The following is a 12,738-nucleotide window of genomic DNA, read 5'->3' as shown; positions in this document are numbered from 1 at the left end:
GCGCTGTTTGGCCTGCTGGAGGAGGAAGTGTGGCCATACCACACTCGCACCTTTCTGGAAAAGGCATTATTTTTGGCCCGTAAGGTAATAGCCACGAAGTGGATGGCTACAGAAGTCCCCTCAATCCCACACTGGATTCAGCTGGTAAACACCGTAACCTCTTATGAGAAAATGATTTATCAAAACGAGGCTGCCCGGCCAAATTTCAAAAAATATGGGGGATGTGGCTGGATTCCTATTCTACTTTATCTACGGAATGAGCCCCAAGGCCTGACCCATCTCCCCCTTGCCTCCCTACAGTCCCCCCTCCCCTCTCCTCCTCTTTCTCCCCCCCCCCCCCACAGACAAGTGTCCGCAGACTTGTGTTCCTCGCTTTCTACTAAAGACCGAAATAAGTCAGAGCAGAATCGGTTGGAAAAGTCTATTGTTATAACTGTTTAATAAAGTAACTCAAGAAATGCAGTAACAGGATTACATCGGTTTAACCATAACGGAATAAGTATATATGAACAAGGATGTACCTAACATAAGTTTTTTTTTTTCTTCATTCTGTATTTTGCAATGCTCTTTTCAAAATAAAACGAATTAAAAAAAATATATATAGATGATGTCGTTTACGGTGATGTTAATGTTTAACAAGAATGAATTTAATGCTATAACGCTCCCACATTCTAAACATGAAAATGGCTTTGTCGCATGTGGATTCTCTGATGTCTAACCAGATCTTATTTCAAAGTAAAACAATTCCCACATTCAGGACCTGAAATCGGCGCTGCCCCAGAGGGGGCCTTCTAATATCTAACAAAATATGATTGCTGGGTAAAATATTTTCCACATTCTCAATATAAATATACAAATTCTGTTCTGTGTGACTTCTGTCATTTTCAATAAGACTTGATTTACGAGTAAAATATTTCCCACATTGATGATATGAAAATGACTTTTAGTGAGTTCTTTGATATGTCTCACAAGATGTGCTTTCAGTATAAAACATTTCCCACATTCTGAACATGAATATGGTCTCTCACCTGTGTGAGGGCTCTGATGTCTAACAAGATGTGCTTTTACAGGAAAACATCTTCCACATTCTGAGCATTAAAATGGTTTCTCACTAGAGATGAGCGAACGTACTCGGTAAGGCCGATTTCGCAATCGAGCACCGCGATTTTCGAGTACTTCACTACTCGGGTGAAAAGTACTCGGGGGGCTGTGGGTGATCGGGGGGGTTGCAGAGGGGAGTGGGGGGGAGAGAGAGAGAGAGCTCCCCCCTGTTCCGCGCTGCTACCCCCCCCGCTCCGCCCCACCCCACCACACAGCGCCCCCGAGTACTTTTCACCCGAGTAGTGAAGTACTCGAAAATCGCGGTGCTCGATTGCGAAATCGGCCTTACCGAGTACGTTCGCTCATCTCTATTTCTCACCTGTATGAGTTCTCTGATGCATAACAAGATCTCCTTTCATTGTAAAACATTTCTCACACTTAGAACATGAAAATGGCTTTTCTCCTCTGTAATTTCTCTGATGTCTAACAAAAAGTGATTTCACAGGAAAACATCTTCCACATTCTGAGCATGAAAATGGTTTTTCGCCTATGTGAGGTTTCTGATGTCCAACAAGATATGATTTCATTGTAAATCATTTCCCACATTCTGAACATGAATATGCCTTTTTTCCCGTGTGAATTCTTCGATGCACAAAAAGATCTGCTTTCATCATAAAACTTTTCCTACACTCAGGACATGAATATGGCTTCTGCCCTGTGTGAGTTCTCTGATGTCTGACAAGATGTGATTTCAGTATATAACATTTACCACATTCTGAACATGAATATGGCTTCTCTCCTGTGTGAGTTCTCTGATGTCTAACAAGCTGTGATTTAACAGGAAAACATCTACCACATTCTGAGCATTATAATTGTTTCTCTTCTGTGTGTTTTTTTTTTTGTGTGTAACAAGATCCACTTTCATTGTAAAACATTTCTCACACTCAGAGCATGAAAATGGCTTCTCTCCTGTGTGAGTTCTCTGATATCTAACAAGATGTGATTTTATTGTAAAACATTTCTCACATTCTGAACATGAATATGGCTTCTCTCCTGTGTGAGTTCTCTGATGTCTAACAAGATATGATTTAAATGTAAAACATTTCCTACATTCTGAACATGAATATGGCTTTTTTCCTGTGTGATTTCTTAGATGCACAAAAGGACTTGATAGTATTGCAAAACATTTCCCACATTCTGAACATGAAAATGGTTTCTCTCCTGTGTGAGTTCTCTGATGTCTAACAAGATATGATTTAAATGTAAAACATTTCCTACATTCTGAACATGAATATGGTTTTTTTCCTGTGTGATTTCTTAGATGCACAAAAAGACTTGATAGTATTGCAAAACATTTCCCACATTCTGAACATGAAAATGGTTTCTCTCCTGTTTGAGTTCTCTGATGTCCAGCAATATCCCCTTTCCCTCTAAAGCATTTCCCACACTCAGGACATGAATATGGCTTCTCTCCTGTGTGAATTCTCTGATGTCTAACAAGATATGATTTCATTTTAAAACATTTCCTACATTCTGAACATGAAAATAGATTTTCCCCTGTGTGACTTCTCTCATGTGTAACAAGATCTGATTTATCTAAAAAACATCCTCTACTTTCTGAACTTAAAAATGGCTTCTCTGCTGTGGGAGCTTTTTGATGTTCAATATCACGGCTAGAACCTTTATCTAGCATAACAGTCTGTGAAGCATCAGAGGACAGGACCTGTGTAGAAAGATCAGATGATGGTTCTTTGCTGTGAAGGGCTGAGGGCTTATTTGGGATAATATTGGGCTCTTCTAATGTATTTTGTGCAATATTGCAGTCTTCTGCTGTAAGATCTGAAGACATCAGATGTTGTTCCTGGTACTGGTATCTGCAAACAAGATGAATTTCTGTTATTCTTGAATTAAAGAAAATATATATTTGATATTTTATAATATTAGTACGGTATATATATATATAATTTTTTTTTTTAATTTGAAGGCTTCAAGCTAATTTCTATAATAACCCATTCCCCCTCTGTGACTTACATGTACATCACAGAGGTGTAGGATGAATATGAAGTGTGCTTGCGAGACGAGCCTGTTGCTTAGCCAGTGCATGCTGGTTGTTTGAAGCAGATGACAACTGCTAGCTCCAGTCAAAGTTGTTTGATAAGTAAAGTACCTTTACATGGGGAGATCAACCAATTGTGGGGCCTGTAATACACTAATGCTAAAAACGTATAAAATCCTATTATGCTAGTATTTAATCCCTACTAAAATAGCACACACGGTGTATTCCAGTCCGCTCTAAAGACTGATTCCAGGGATGCTCTTCCCCAAGAGATATGTTCCATATACGGTTGTGGTCCTGCCCCCGAGTCTGGATTAGGGTGTACTTCCTAATCTATACAGTAACGAATGATAACCTGCTTAAAAACCCATGAGAAACCCTACTATACAAACGGATTGCAAATATATTTCCAAACTCCAGAAAGCTGGTTTCATTCTTCTTCCTAGCCACGAAAAAAATATCGCTCGATCCTGGCAAAAACCTTATTGGATTTATCTGAGGTTAAATGCCGAATAAATTGGTACTTGATTAATGAAAAATTAATATCTATATCCTAGAGGACAGGTACGACAGATTTTTAAATACTTGGACCCCATGGATAGATTATGCCCTTCCTACACTGGAAGCTGGCACCCCAACCCCACTATAACTATAATGTTCAAAGGATAACCTTGGGGATCCCTTGGGTCGATGCCCCATCCTTACCTCCCTCCTTCTCCCCTCTACCTTGCCAGTTGGCCCTGGCCAGGCCATTGTGATTCTTGAATCATTTCTATGACTAAAACAACAAAGAACGGCAGGGGAAAACCTGACTCCAACAGATTAGATTTATCCTGCTACTATTAACCCAGCCAGGCAGTATATCTCAGTAATTTCCTCAACCATGTACGCCTACATACACTATCTCAATGTTACATTCCTTTGTAAAATGAAAAATTTTCAATAAAAATCATTTTTTTAAAAAGTACCTTTTACAAGGGATAATTATTGCCAGAGTTATCGCTGGTGTAGGAGTAATATAGCAGTTGGTTCTGCCCATTATCCCTGAGGGTTAATAAAATTCACTTGACTTCTGGACATTACCCTTCAAGGTTAATATGGTTCACTTAAAAGACTTGTGAAAATGGTGAAGAGCAGAACAGGCTGACTAGAACCACTTTGTGGAGGGGATGTGAAATAAACTAATACATACAACGTCACAGAAGACCTTGATTGTGATATGCAACAAAATGTTGCACTTAATTATTTATGATAATTGGATGATTATTGTCATTGCTTTGTATTACTCTATATAAACTATGCAGAAGCGCTAAAAACATACAGGGAACAAAACAAACTATGTAAGGAAAAGATCAAAACTGCCAAGGAGGAGGCAGAGGGACTGATTGCCAAAGAGAGCAAAAATAACCTTAAACTATTTTTCAATTATATAAACGGTAAAATGAAAACTAAATAGTTTTGAAGGAAAAAGAAATGTCATACGAAATGCAGGGAGAGAAAATGAACAGCCTCCTTCCCGCAAAATATCATGGTGGGGGGGAAAGGAGGCAAATCTATTAAATAGTTTTTTTCTCAAGTGTTTTTACAAAGGAAAAAGAGATGTAGGGAGATAAAACGAACCACCTTCAAAATGTCACCTGCCTAACTCAGGGGGAAATGCAGAGCCCATAAAAGATTAAAATCGACAAATCGCCAGACCCAGATGGAATACACCCTAGGGTTCTAAAGGAACTAAGTGATGTGATAGACCACTATTTCGGAACACTATTGAGACCGTGGTAGAACCACTGGATTGGCGTATTGCCAATGTGGTTCCAATATACAAAAAGGGGTCAAGAAGAGAGCCTGGTAACTACAGGCCGGTAAGTCTCACTTTAATAATTGGAAAAATATTTAAGGTTTTTTTAGGGATGCCATCCTGGAATACCTCAAGGAAAATAATGGTATAACTCTTCATCAGCATGGGTTCATGAGGGGTCGATCATGTCAGACCAACTTGATCAGCATCTATAAAATTTGCATGCTGTCTATTTTGAAACAGCCGTGTCCTTTTTTTAACGACAGAGGCAAAAATTATACGATGTGATAAGCCCCGCCCCCTGACATGTTGGCTCTCTGCGATAAATAAGTGGGTTTTGGGTTGCAGTTTGAGCACTCTGTCTCTAAAACGTTCGCCAGCACTGGCCTAGTTTTATTTACAGAGTGAATGATATATCGTGTGAACAATACTAACAGTCTTCAAATCCAAGAATTATGTTGGACCCTTTATGAAGTAGGAGATGAAGATAATAGCACTCAGCATTATTAAGGTGGATGGTGTACACTCTGCCCAAATCTTGATCCCTTTTTACTTCCAGCCAGCCACCGATGTCATTGCCATGTTTTCTCCTCTCAAATCTGTTACTTTTCCATACATAAGAAGGAACTTCCACATAAAGAAGAGTTTTAGCTAAATCTTTTTTTTTTTTTTTTGCATAGGTCAAAAAATGCTAAACGTGTGGTTTTCTGGGGGCCGTTAACATTCTGTAGCAAATTATTATTGTCCGTTGGTTTAAAATAGATATGCTGGCCATTTTTCATATTAAGGGTAGATGAACGATTGTCGGAAACCATTTGTGCATGGGAAACGCCAGAATTCTCCACAGGCCTCAAAACTGCTAAAGTATCGACCACTTTCATATCATTGGATCTAAACAGTATCATTTTCAAGACCAAATGAAGCCGGGCCGCTGCCTTTATTACCATACTTACATCTGTATTTACTAGATTTTACGGAACTGCAATACTCCATGTTACTTTAAGGAACAAATGTACATGAAAGAACAGGATTATAAGGCACCACCCAGCGGTTATCCAGGGTTACTTCATTGATTTCAACGCTTCAGGGTTCTTTGCCGGTACTGGGGGTATCCGTCGTCTCCTGCTTGAGTTTCTTTCAGGAGGGATAGAGGATACGTTTGCTGCAGCGACCTTCTTTCATACAGGGTGCATTGGTGTTTAAATTACCGCAAGGCCCATGGACCATATTGGCCTTGATAATTTCATGAAGGAGAGGATCTATTTGGGTTTTTGTATCTCCGCAATGATAACATCATCTATTTTGTTTGGAGAAATGCGTTGTAGCCACAACAAAATGTGGATACGAGGAAGACCTCTCTTCTACCATTCAACAGAATACATTACACAACGCACTGTCCCTTTGTTAACAATGCCATTAATGCTTTACTACTCTAACTATTATGTCATGACGATCGTGGGGCTTTTGACCAGGCAGCAATACCTCTGTAATTTACTTCCATCCGGGATTACATGTAAACGTGATGAAAAAGTAAGGTCGACTGTAATAACGGACATAGGTCATGGCGTGTTGAGCTTTTTCATGCATATATCGAGGAGAACCAGAGAATGAGGACGGGAACACCACCATTTGCACAAGCTGAGCTGAATCGGTATCCTGCCTCCCTGTAGTATCTTTAACCCCTTAGCGACCAAGCCCGTTTGCGCTTTAATGACCAGACCAAATTTTGGAGATCTGACGTGTCACTTTAACATAGAAAAGCTCCGTAAGGTTTTGCATATCCAAGTGATTCTGACATCGTTTTTTCGCCACATATTGTACTTCATTTATCTGGTAAAAATAGACCAATAGAACCTGTGTATATTTATGAAAAGTCCCAAAATTAGAAAACTTTTTTAAAAATTGTCATTTTTTTCACATTTTCAATTGTAATATCTCAAATATGTGCAAACATGCTGTACAAATTTTTGATAAGATATATATTTCCATCTGTTTACTTTATTCTGGAAGCACATTTGAAAAGCTTTCACTTTTTGTTCAACCATTTAGGAGACGTACAAATTTAACATTGATTATCAACATTTCGAGGAACACTTTGTTTTCCTGCACCAAGCCAACATTGCAAAGGCTCATAGGTGTCAGAATAATTGATATCCCCACAAATGACCCCATTTTGAAAACTAGTCCCCTTAACGAATTCATCTAGGGGTGTACTGCGTATTTCGATCCCACAGTTTTTGAATGAATCTAAGCAAAGCAGAAGGAAAAATTAAATTTTTTTTGGCAATTGTGTCATTTTAAAAGCGGGTTTTTTTGTACAGCACACATATAAATAACGACTTTCACCCCAAAATAGATACATCTGTTTGTCCTGTGTTTAGAAACATACCCATTGTGGCCCTAATCTACTTATAGGACACATGGCTACGCCTATAATGGAGGGAACACCTGTTGGATTTCAGGGCACAATTGAAAAAATTCCAGGCCCCATTGCCCACTTGTGCAGAAAAAAAATGGACTTCCTAAAAATAATCCCCCCTCCTTCCCCCTCCGCGCCCTTTTTGGCATTCCCTAAAAACTTACATAAAAGTAATAATGTAAACTGTGTAATACGTCCGAATACAGGGGTAATTACGGGCGCCTGGTTGGGATGGGCACATGGGGCAATAAAACTGGGTATCCGTCGTCCTCCCATGCTTTTTGGGGGGGTATTTCTTGCCCTCAGTGGCAGGGATGGGGTATAAAAAGTGGCGCTCTGTGAGGCTTCGTAAGCTTGCTGAGGTGCGTCAGTCTCACACAGAAGACGCTCAACAAGCTGCTCCTGGAACTGCAGGAAGGCGAGCGTTCCCGGGGCTTCTTGTAAATTACGTATTACAGGTAGCAATCTGAATAACCCCGGGCTCACACGGCCGTATGCGGAATCTGCTTGTGGAGGCCAGCAGCGGATCCCAGCTGTGAGCCTGGCCGTGACCCTGCGGACGGCCACGAAATGTACTGCGCATAACTGTGTACTCACACAGGCGGTCATGCGCAGTGCACCATTTCCTGTTTATATTTCCCACGCCGTCGCTTAACGATGACGTGAGTACCCACAGCCCATACACAACGTAGTTGCGTATGGGCTGCGGGTATATCTGCGATCATAGAGTACAATGGGCTCTACGTTGTGGATATTCGCGGTAAAATAGAACCTGCTGTGTTCTGTTTTCTGCAAGTGAATTACGTAATTCTGACCCGCTAATGTGAGTGGAATTGTGTAAGGGGCAAGGAGATTTAAAATTTCCCAGGCTCCCCGGGTCCTACGAACGTGTCTGGCATTTTGCTGGCAGGCGCATGCGCAGAAGCCGGAATGGTCCATGGAGAGGATGATTGCATCGGGGTTCAAATGCGGGGGCCTCCGGGAAGATGTATCATCTTCTCTCACTGATCGCATCGGTGAGGGGGAGATGAAACTTCAAGTTTTTAAAAAACTTTTACGTGATCACCACTATCCATTGGATAACTGTGATCTCGTGACCAGGAACTGCATACCGCAACCCACCGTGACATCTCCAGGCTCTCAGCGACATTTGGTCACCAGGAGCAGGGAGATTTTAAATTTCGTGACTTTTGTGTATGCGTCCGCCATAATACTGATGGGTACATGCGCCAAAGCCGGGGTAAGGTCCGCAGATAAGGATCCCCATCGGGGGACAAATCTGGGGACCTTAGTTATGTAATTTCATCTCCCCTCACAGATACGATCCGTAAGCGGAGGTGAAATTTTAATTTTTAAACTTTTTTTTTTACACATTTTAACTTTATATGATCACAGTTATCTGATGGAACCGTAAACACTGGCCCCCAGTCACATCTCCCTGCACTTGGCTATCTGTGACAGCTGGGTGCAAGGGAACTTTACATTTCCCGGGCTCACCGGCTTTCTGCACATGCACGCCACATCAGTGCATGCGCAGAAGCCCGCGGCAGCTGCACATCGCCGCCGGAGATCATGGAAGACGGGGGTGAGTACTTTTACCTCCTCTCATGGATCCGATCCATGAGGCGAGGTGAAACTTTAACTTTGTTTCACTTTTTTTTACTTTTCCGTGATCACCGTTATCCATTGTTCGTTGTCCCCGGTGACATCTCCTGCCTCCCAGCTACCTTCAGGAGCCGGGAGCCAGGAGATTTTAAATTTCCAGCGGCTCTGGGCCTTCTGTGCATGCGGCTGATGTAATGCCGACTCGCGCGCCTGCGCAGAAGGCCGGTGTCTGGCCCCGGGGACCAGATCAGCGGAGGACTGCGTGGAGGACCAGGGTGAGTATTCTCAGCTGTCCCCAGGGATCCGATGAGGGCAGCGAATCTCTAACTTTTTTTTTAGCTTTTACTCACTTTAATGCAATCGGCGCTATCCATTGGAATACACCGATCGCATTGCCGGGGGGAAGGATGACAGCCCAGGATGACAGCTCCATGCTGTCAGCTACCTGCGGGCACTGACAGCATTGAGCTGTCACGTCCATAGCTAACGTGGCTTTAATCCCTGCAGGAAGCATGTTTCTATGTCCTCCGGGATTAAAGCCCACTTGGACAGGACGTAAAAACACTATGGGCTGGTCACTAAGGAGTTAAGATGTATATAGTGGTCTGCTCAGGGTTGTGCTTGGTTGCTTTTAATATTATTTAAGCACTCGGTCTCTATTTTTGGGTACATATCAAGTAAATATTTCTATCAGGTGGTCATGATGCGGTAGGAATAAAAATTTAATGCAGATACTGTTTTTTAAGAAGATACTTTGTTTTAGGGTCAGATAGAGGAATATCAATAGAATAACCATCCCCACCATAACAGAAAAGCAGAGGAAACTGTAAAGCATTGTACAAATGGTGCAACTCACTGATACGTTGCAACCTGTTATCATGGATTTGTAACACAATATCTTGTTGTTCGAACTACTGTCCAACTATGACCAGAGCCACTTCGCTTGCTGTAGGTGCATTAAAGCGTCATCTATGCGCATTGGCTGGTTTTCTCTCAGCATGAATAACAACTTCAAACTTTTCACAATTTTGAGTCATTTTGACAGCTATGGCAGGGGATTCCTTCATCACCGCGGGAATGAAGGAATCCCCTGCCATAGCTGTCACAGATGTAGCAGAAGTCCAAGATGCTATCCCATTGCTGCTGCGGCCCCATTGAAAGCAGTGGGTTACAGGCAACCCCCGCAGCGATGATTTTCAGGGAAGTGCTTGACATATAAGCCCTCCCCTGAAAACCATCCCTAGCTGAAAAAAAAAGTTTAAAAAAAAATTCTCTTCGGCCCTGGCAGTCGTCTTCTGGATTGAAAAATCCCAGCCCCCAGAAAGCGCTGGTCTGATTGGCTGAGCACTCAGCCAATCTCAGGCAATGCTCAGTCATTGAATGACAACTGAGCGCTGCCTGTGATTGGTCAGTCAGTCTGGACATTTCATATGTATAGATTACCTTGTGATGTGAGGGGCTGCTGATCCTCCATCGTGATGTCCTTGTATAGATTCTTGTGTCCTTCTAAATACTCCCACTCCTCCATGGAGAAATAGACGGAGACGTCCTGACACCTTATAGGAACCTGACACACAATATACAGTCATCCTCCACAGCCCTCCTGTTACTGTATAATGTCCCCCATTCCCCGCAGTGTCACCTCTCCTGTCAGCAGCTCCGTCATCTTGTGGACATGTTCTAGGATCTTCTGCCCATTGAAGTCTTCATGTATCGGGTAGTGAGCTGAAGGCCCTGTGATTGGGCTCAGGGTTCTTCCATAACCTTCAGATACAAAGTTCTGCCGGCGCTCACTAGAGGTCTTCATCACTACTGTATAATTCTGATGAGAGAGACGGACTAATAAATGGGATTACATGCATTTACAGAGTCCCTCACCTTCTCAGTTATGTCCATCTGTTATCATACAGTATATAAGAATGATGTCATTTGATGTCATCAGTATCTCTCACCTCCCCAGTAAGCTGATAGAGGATCTCTAGGGTGAGATGTAATATACGCTCTGCCATCTCCTTCCTCTTCCCATCCATCCTTGGTAAGGTCATCAGAAGAATACTGTCATATGGAAGATACCAACAGACGATACTGGGATGCGGGAACCTGAATAGGAAGAAGATGAGCGAATGTAAAAACCACAAATAATCCCATGTAGAAGAAAATACCTTTTATGGAGATAATAAGCAGAAACCTTTTAGGAGACACTAAAGAGTAGATGTTGTATTCTCTCTTTGTGTAGATGTATAGGCCTGAGACTAACCCACGAAATCCAAAAGCACAAACTTACTTTTTTTGATTTAGAAATCAGCAAAACAACAGATAACACATTGAAAACTGCTGAATACAGAAAACCTTCAGCTAGTAATAATCTCTTACATTATAATCGGTCATCCGAAGCCCCTTAAAGAGGGCATCCCTAAGGGACAGCATCTTCATCAGAGACGTAATTGCTCTGCGCAATGTAACATTAAAGTTCAATTAAGAGGTTTTAGAAATGGCTTTGTGGATAGGGGATACCCAGAGCAAGTGCTGGAAAGAGCGTACAATTATGTAATGGTGCGTGATAGACAGGATCTCCTGACCAAAAGAAGCAGGGCAACTGAAGAAACACAAGTGCAGATTATCGGAACGTGTCATGACAAGCATTTAGAGGTCGAGAATCAAACTAGTAACGACGACCACTTGTCCGTCCAATTTGTGTGTGTGTGTGTGAGATGTGTGAGTTACATGCAGAGCGTGACAGCACCTGTGATGTATGTTATTACCGGCTCTTAGCTCTGCCCCCTGATCACAGGACAGTGACATCATGACAGGTCCATAATCCTCCTTCTGCAGTGAATGGGGAATTATGGGCAGACTACATCCCCCACATACCCCTGCGGCCTCAGTTGCTATGGATACAGTTTGTAGCTGGTAGTCAGACTGCTGCACACCTGTGTGGAGACTCCAATAAATGACACCTCACAAATTTACACATACTGGCTCTTAGCTCCACTCCCTGATCACATGACGGTGATGTTATCACAGGTCCTTAATCCTCTTTCTGCAGTGAATGAGGAATTATAGGCACTCACTCCTCAGCGAGCTGCTAAAGTTTGTAAATCACGTGCAACTCATATGCAAAAGCAACGTAGCAGAGCTGTGTGTGTGTAGCGTGCATGTAGCAGAGCTGTGTGGAGCATTGCGCCACCAAAAACACTTATATAATTTCCTAATAATTACTAGTTTACTTGACATGCAAATCTGTTGGAGTAATCTACCTGGCAACATGTCTTTGCCCTCTTAATTACATAGGAAAGACAATAAGGCAATATTCAAAGAAGAAATGGGTGATATTCGACATAATAAAGACAAACCTTTGGCTAACCATATAAATATCCACCATAATTGTGACTCCAGAGAACTAAAGTTTCAAGCCATTAAATTAGTACAGCCTCCGATGAGAGGGTAAGGGGGACTGGGACAAAATGTTGTTAAAGAAAGAAGCACAATGGATACGTAGACTTCAAAGTATAGCCCCTAAGGGGTTAAACGAAATCCAGTCTTACACTTGTTTTTTATAGAACGGCTCTGTGGACTAGGGGATTGTCCAATATAAATCATCACTATTGCAATATATAGCAACCATTTGAGTACTGTGATCCATCTTTGTATGTGTGATATATATATATATATATATATATATATATATATATAATGATAGGGGCCAAGAGGGGCTGAAGGAGTTAATATATGTTGCTTATCTAAATGAATATATTGCAAATATTTTCATGTGTAACAGAACTCATGACTATTGAGAAACAGGCTTGTGGTTTCTCTCTT

The 12,738-nt window shown here is 41.8% G+C and overlaps 1 pseudogene; it reads right to left on the bottom strand.

Moving 5' to 3' along the window:
* Positions 1-585: 585 nt before the first annotated feature.
* On the bottom strand, positions 586-11,016 carry LOC136628760 (oocyte zinc finger protein XlCOF7.1-like; annotated as a pseudogene).
* Positions 11,017-12,738: the final 1,722 nt, after the last annotated feature.

The sequence above is a fragment of the Eleutherodactylus coqui genome, chromosome 5, assembly GCF_035609145.1.
Source record: "Eleutherodactylus coqui strain aEleCoq1 chromosome 5, aEleCoq1.hap1, whole genome shotgun sequence".
In the NCBI taxonomy this organism is placed as follows: domain Eukaryota; kingdom Metazoa; phylum Chordata; class Amphibia; order Anura; family Eleutherodactylidae; genus Eleutherodactylus; species Eleutherodactylus coqui.
This window is presented reverse-complemented; position numbering and strand designations above follow the sequence as displayed.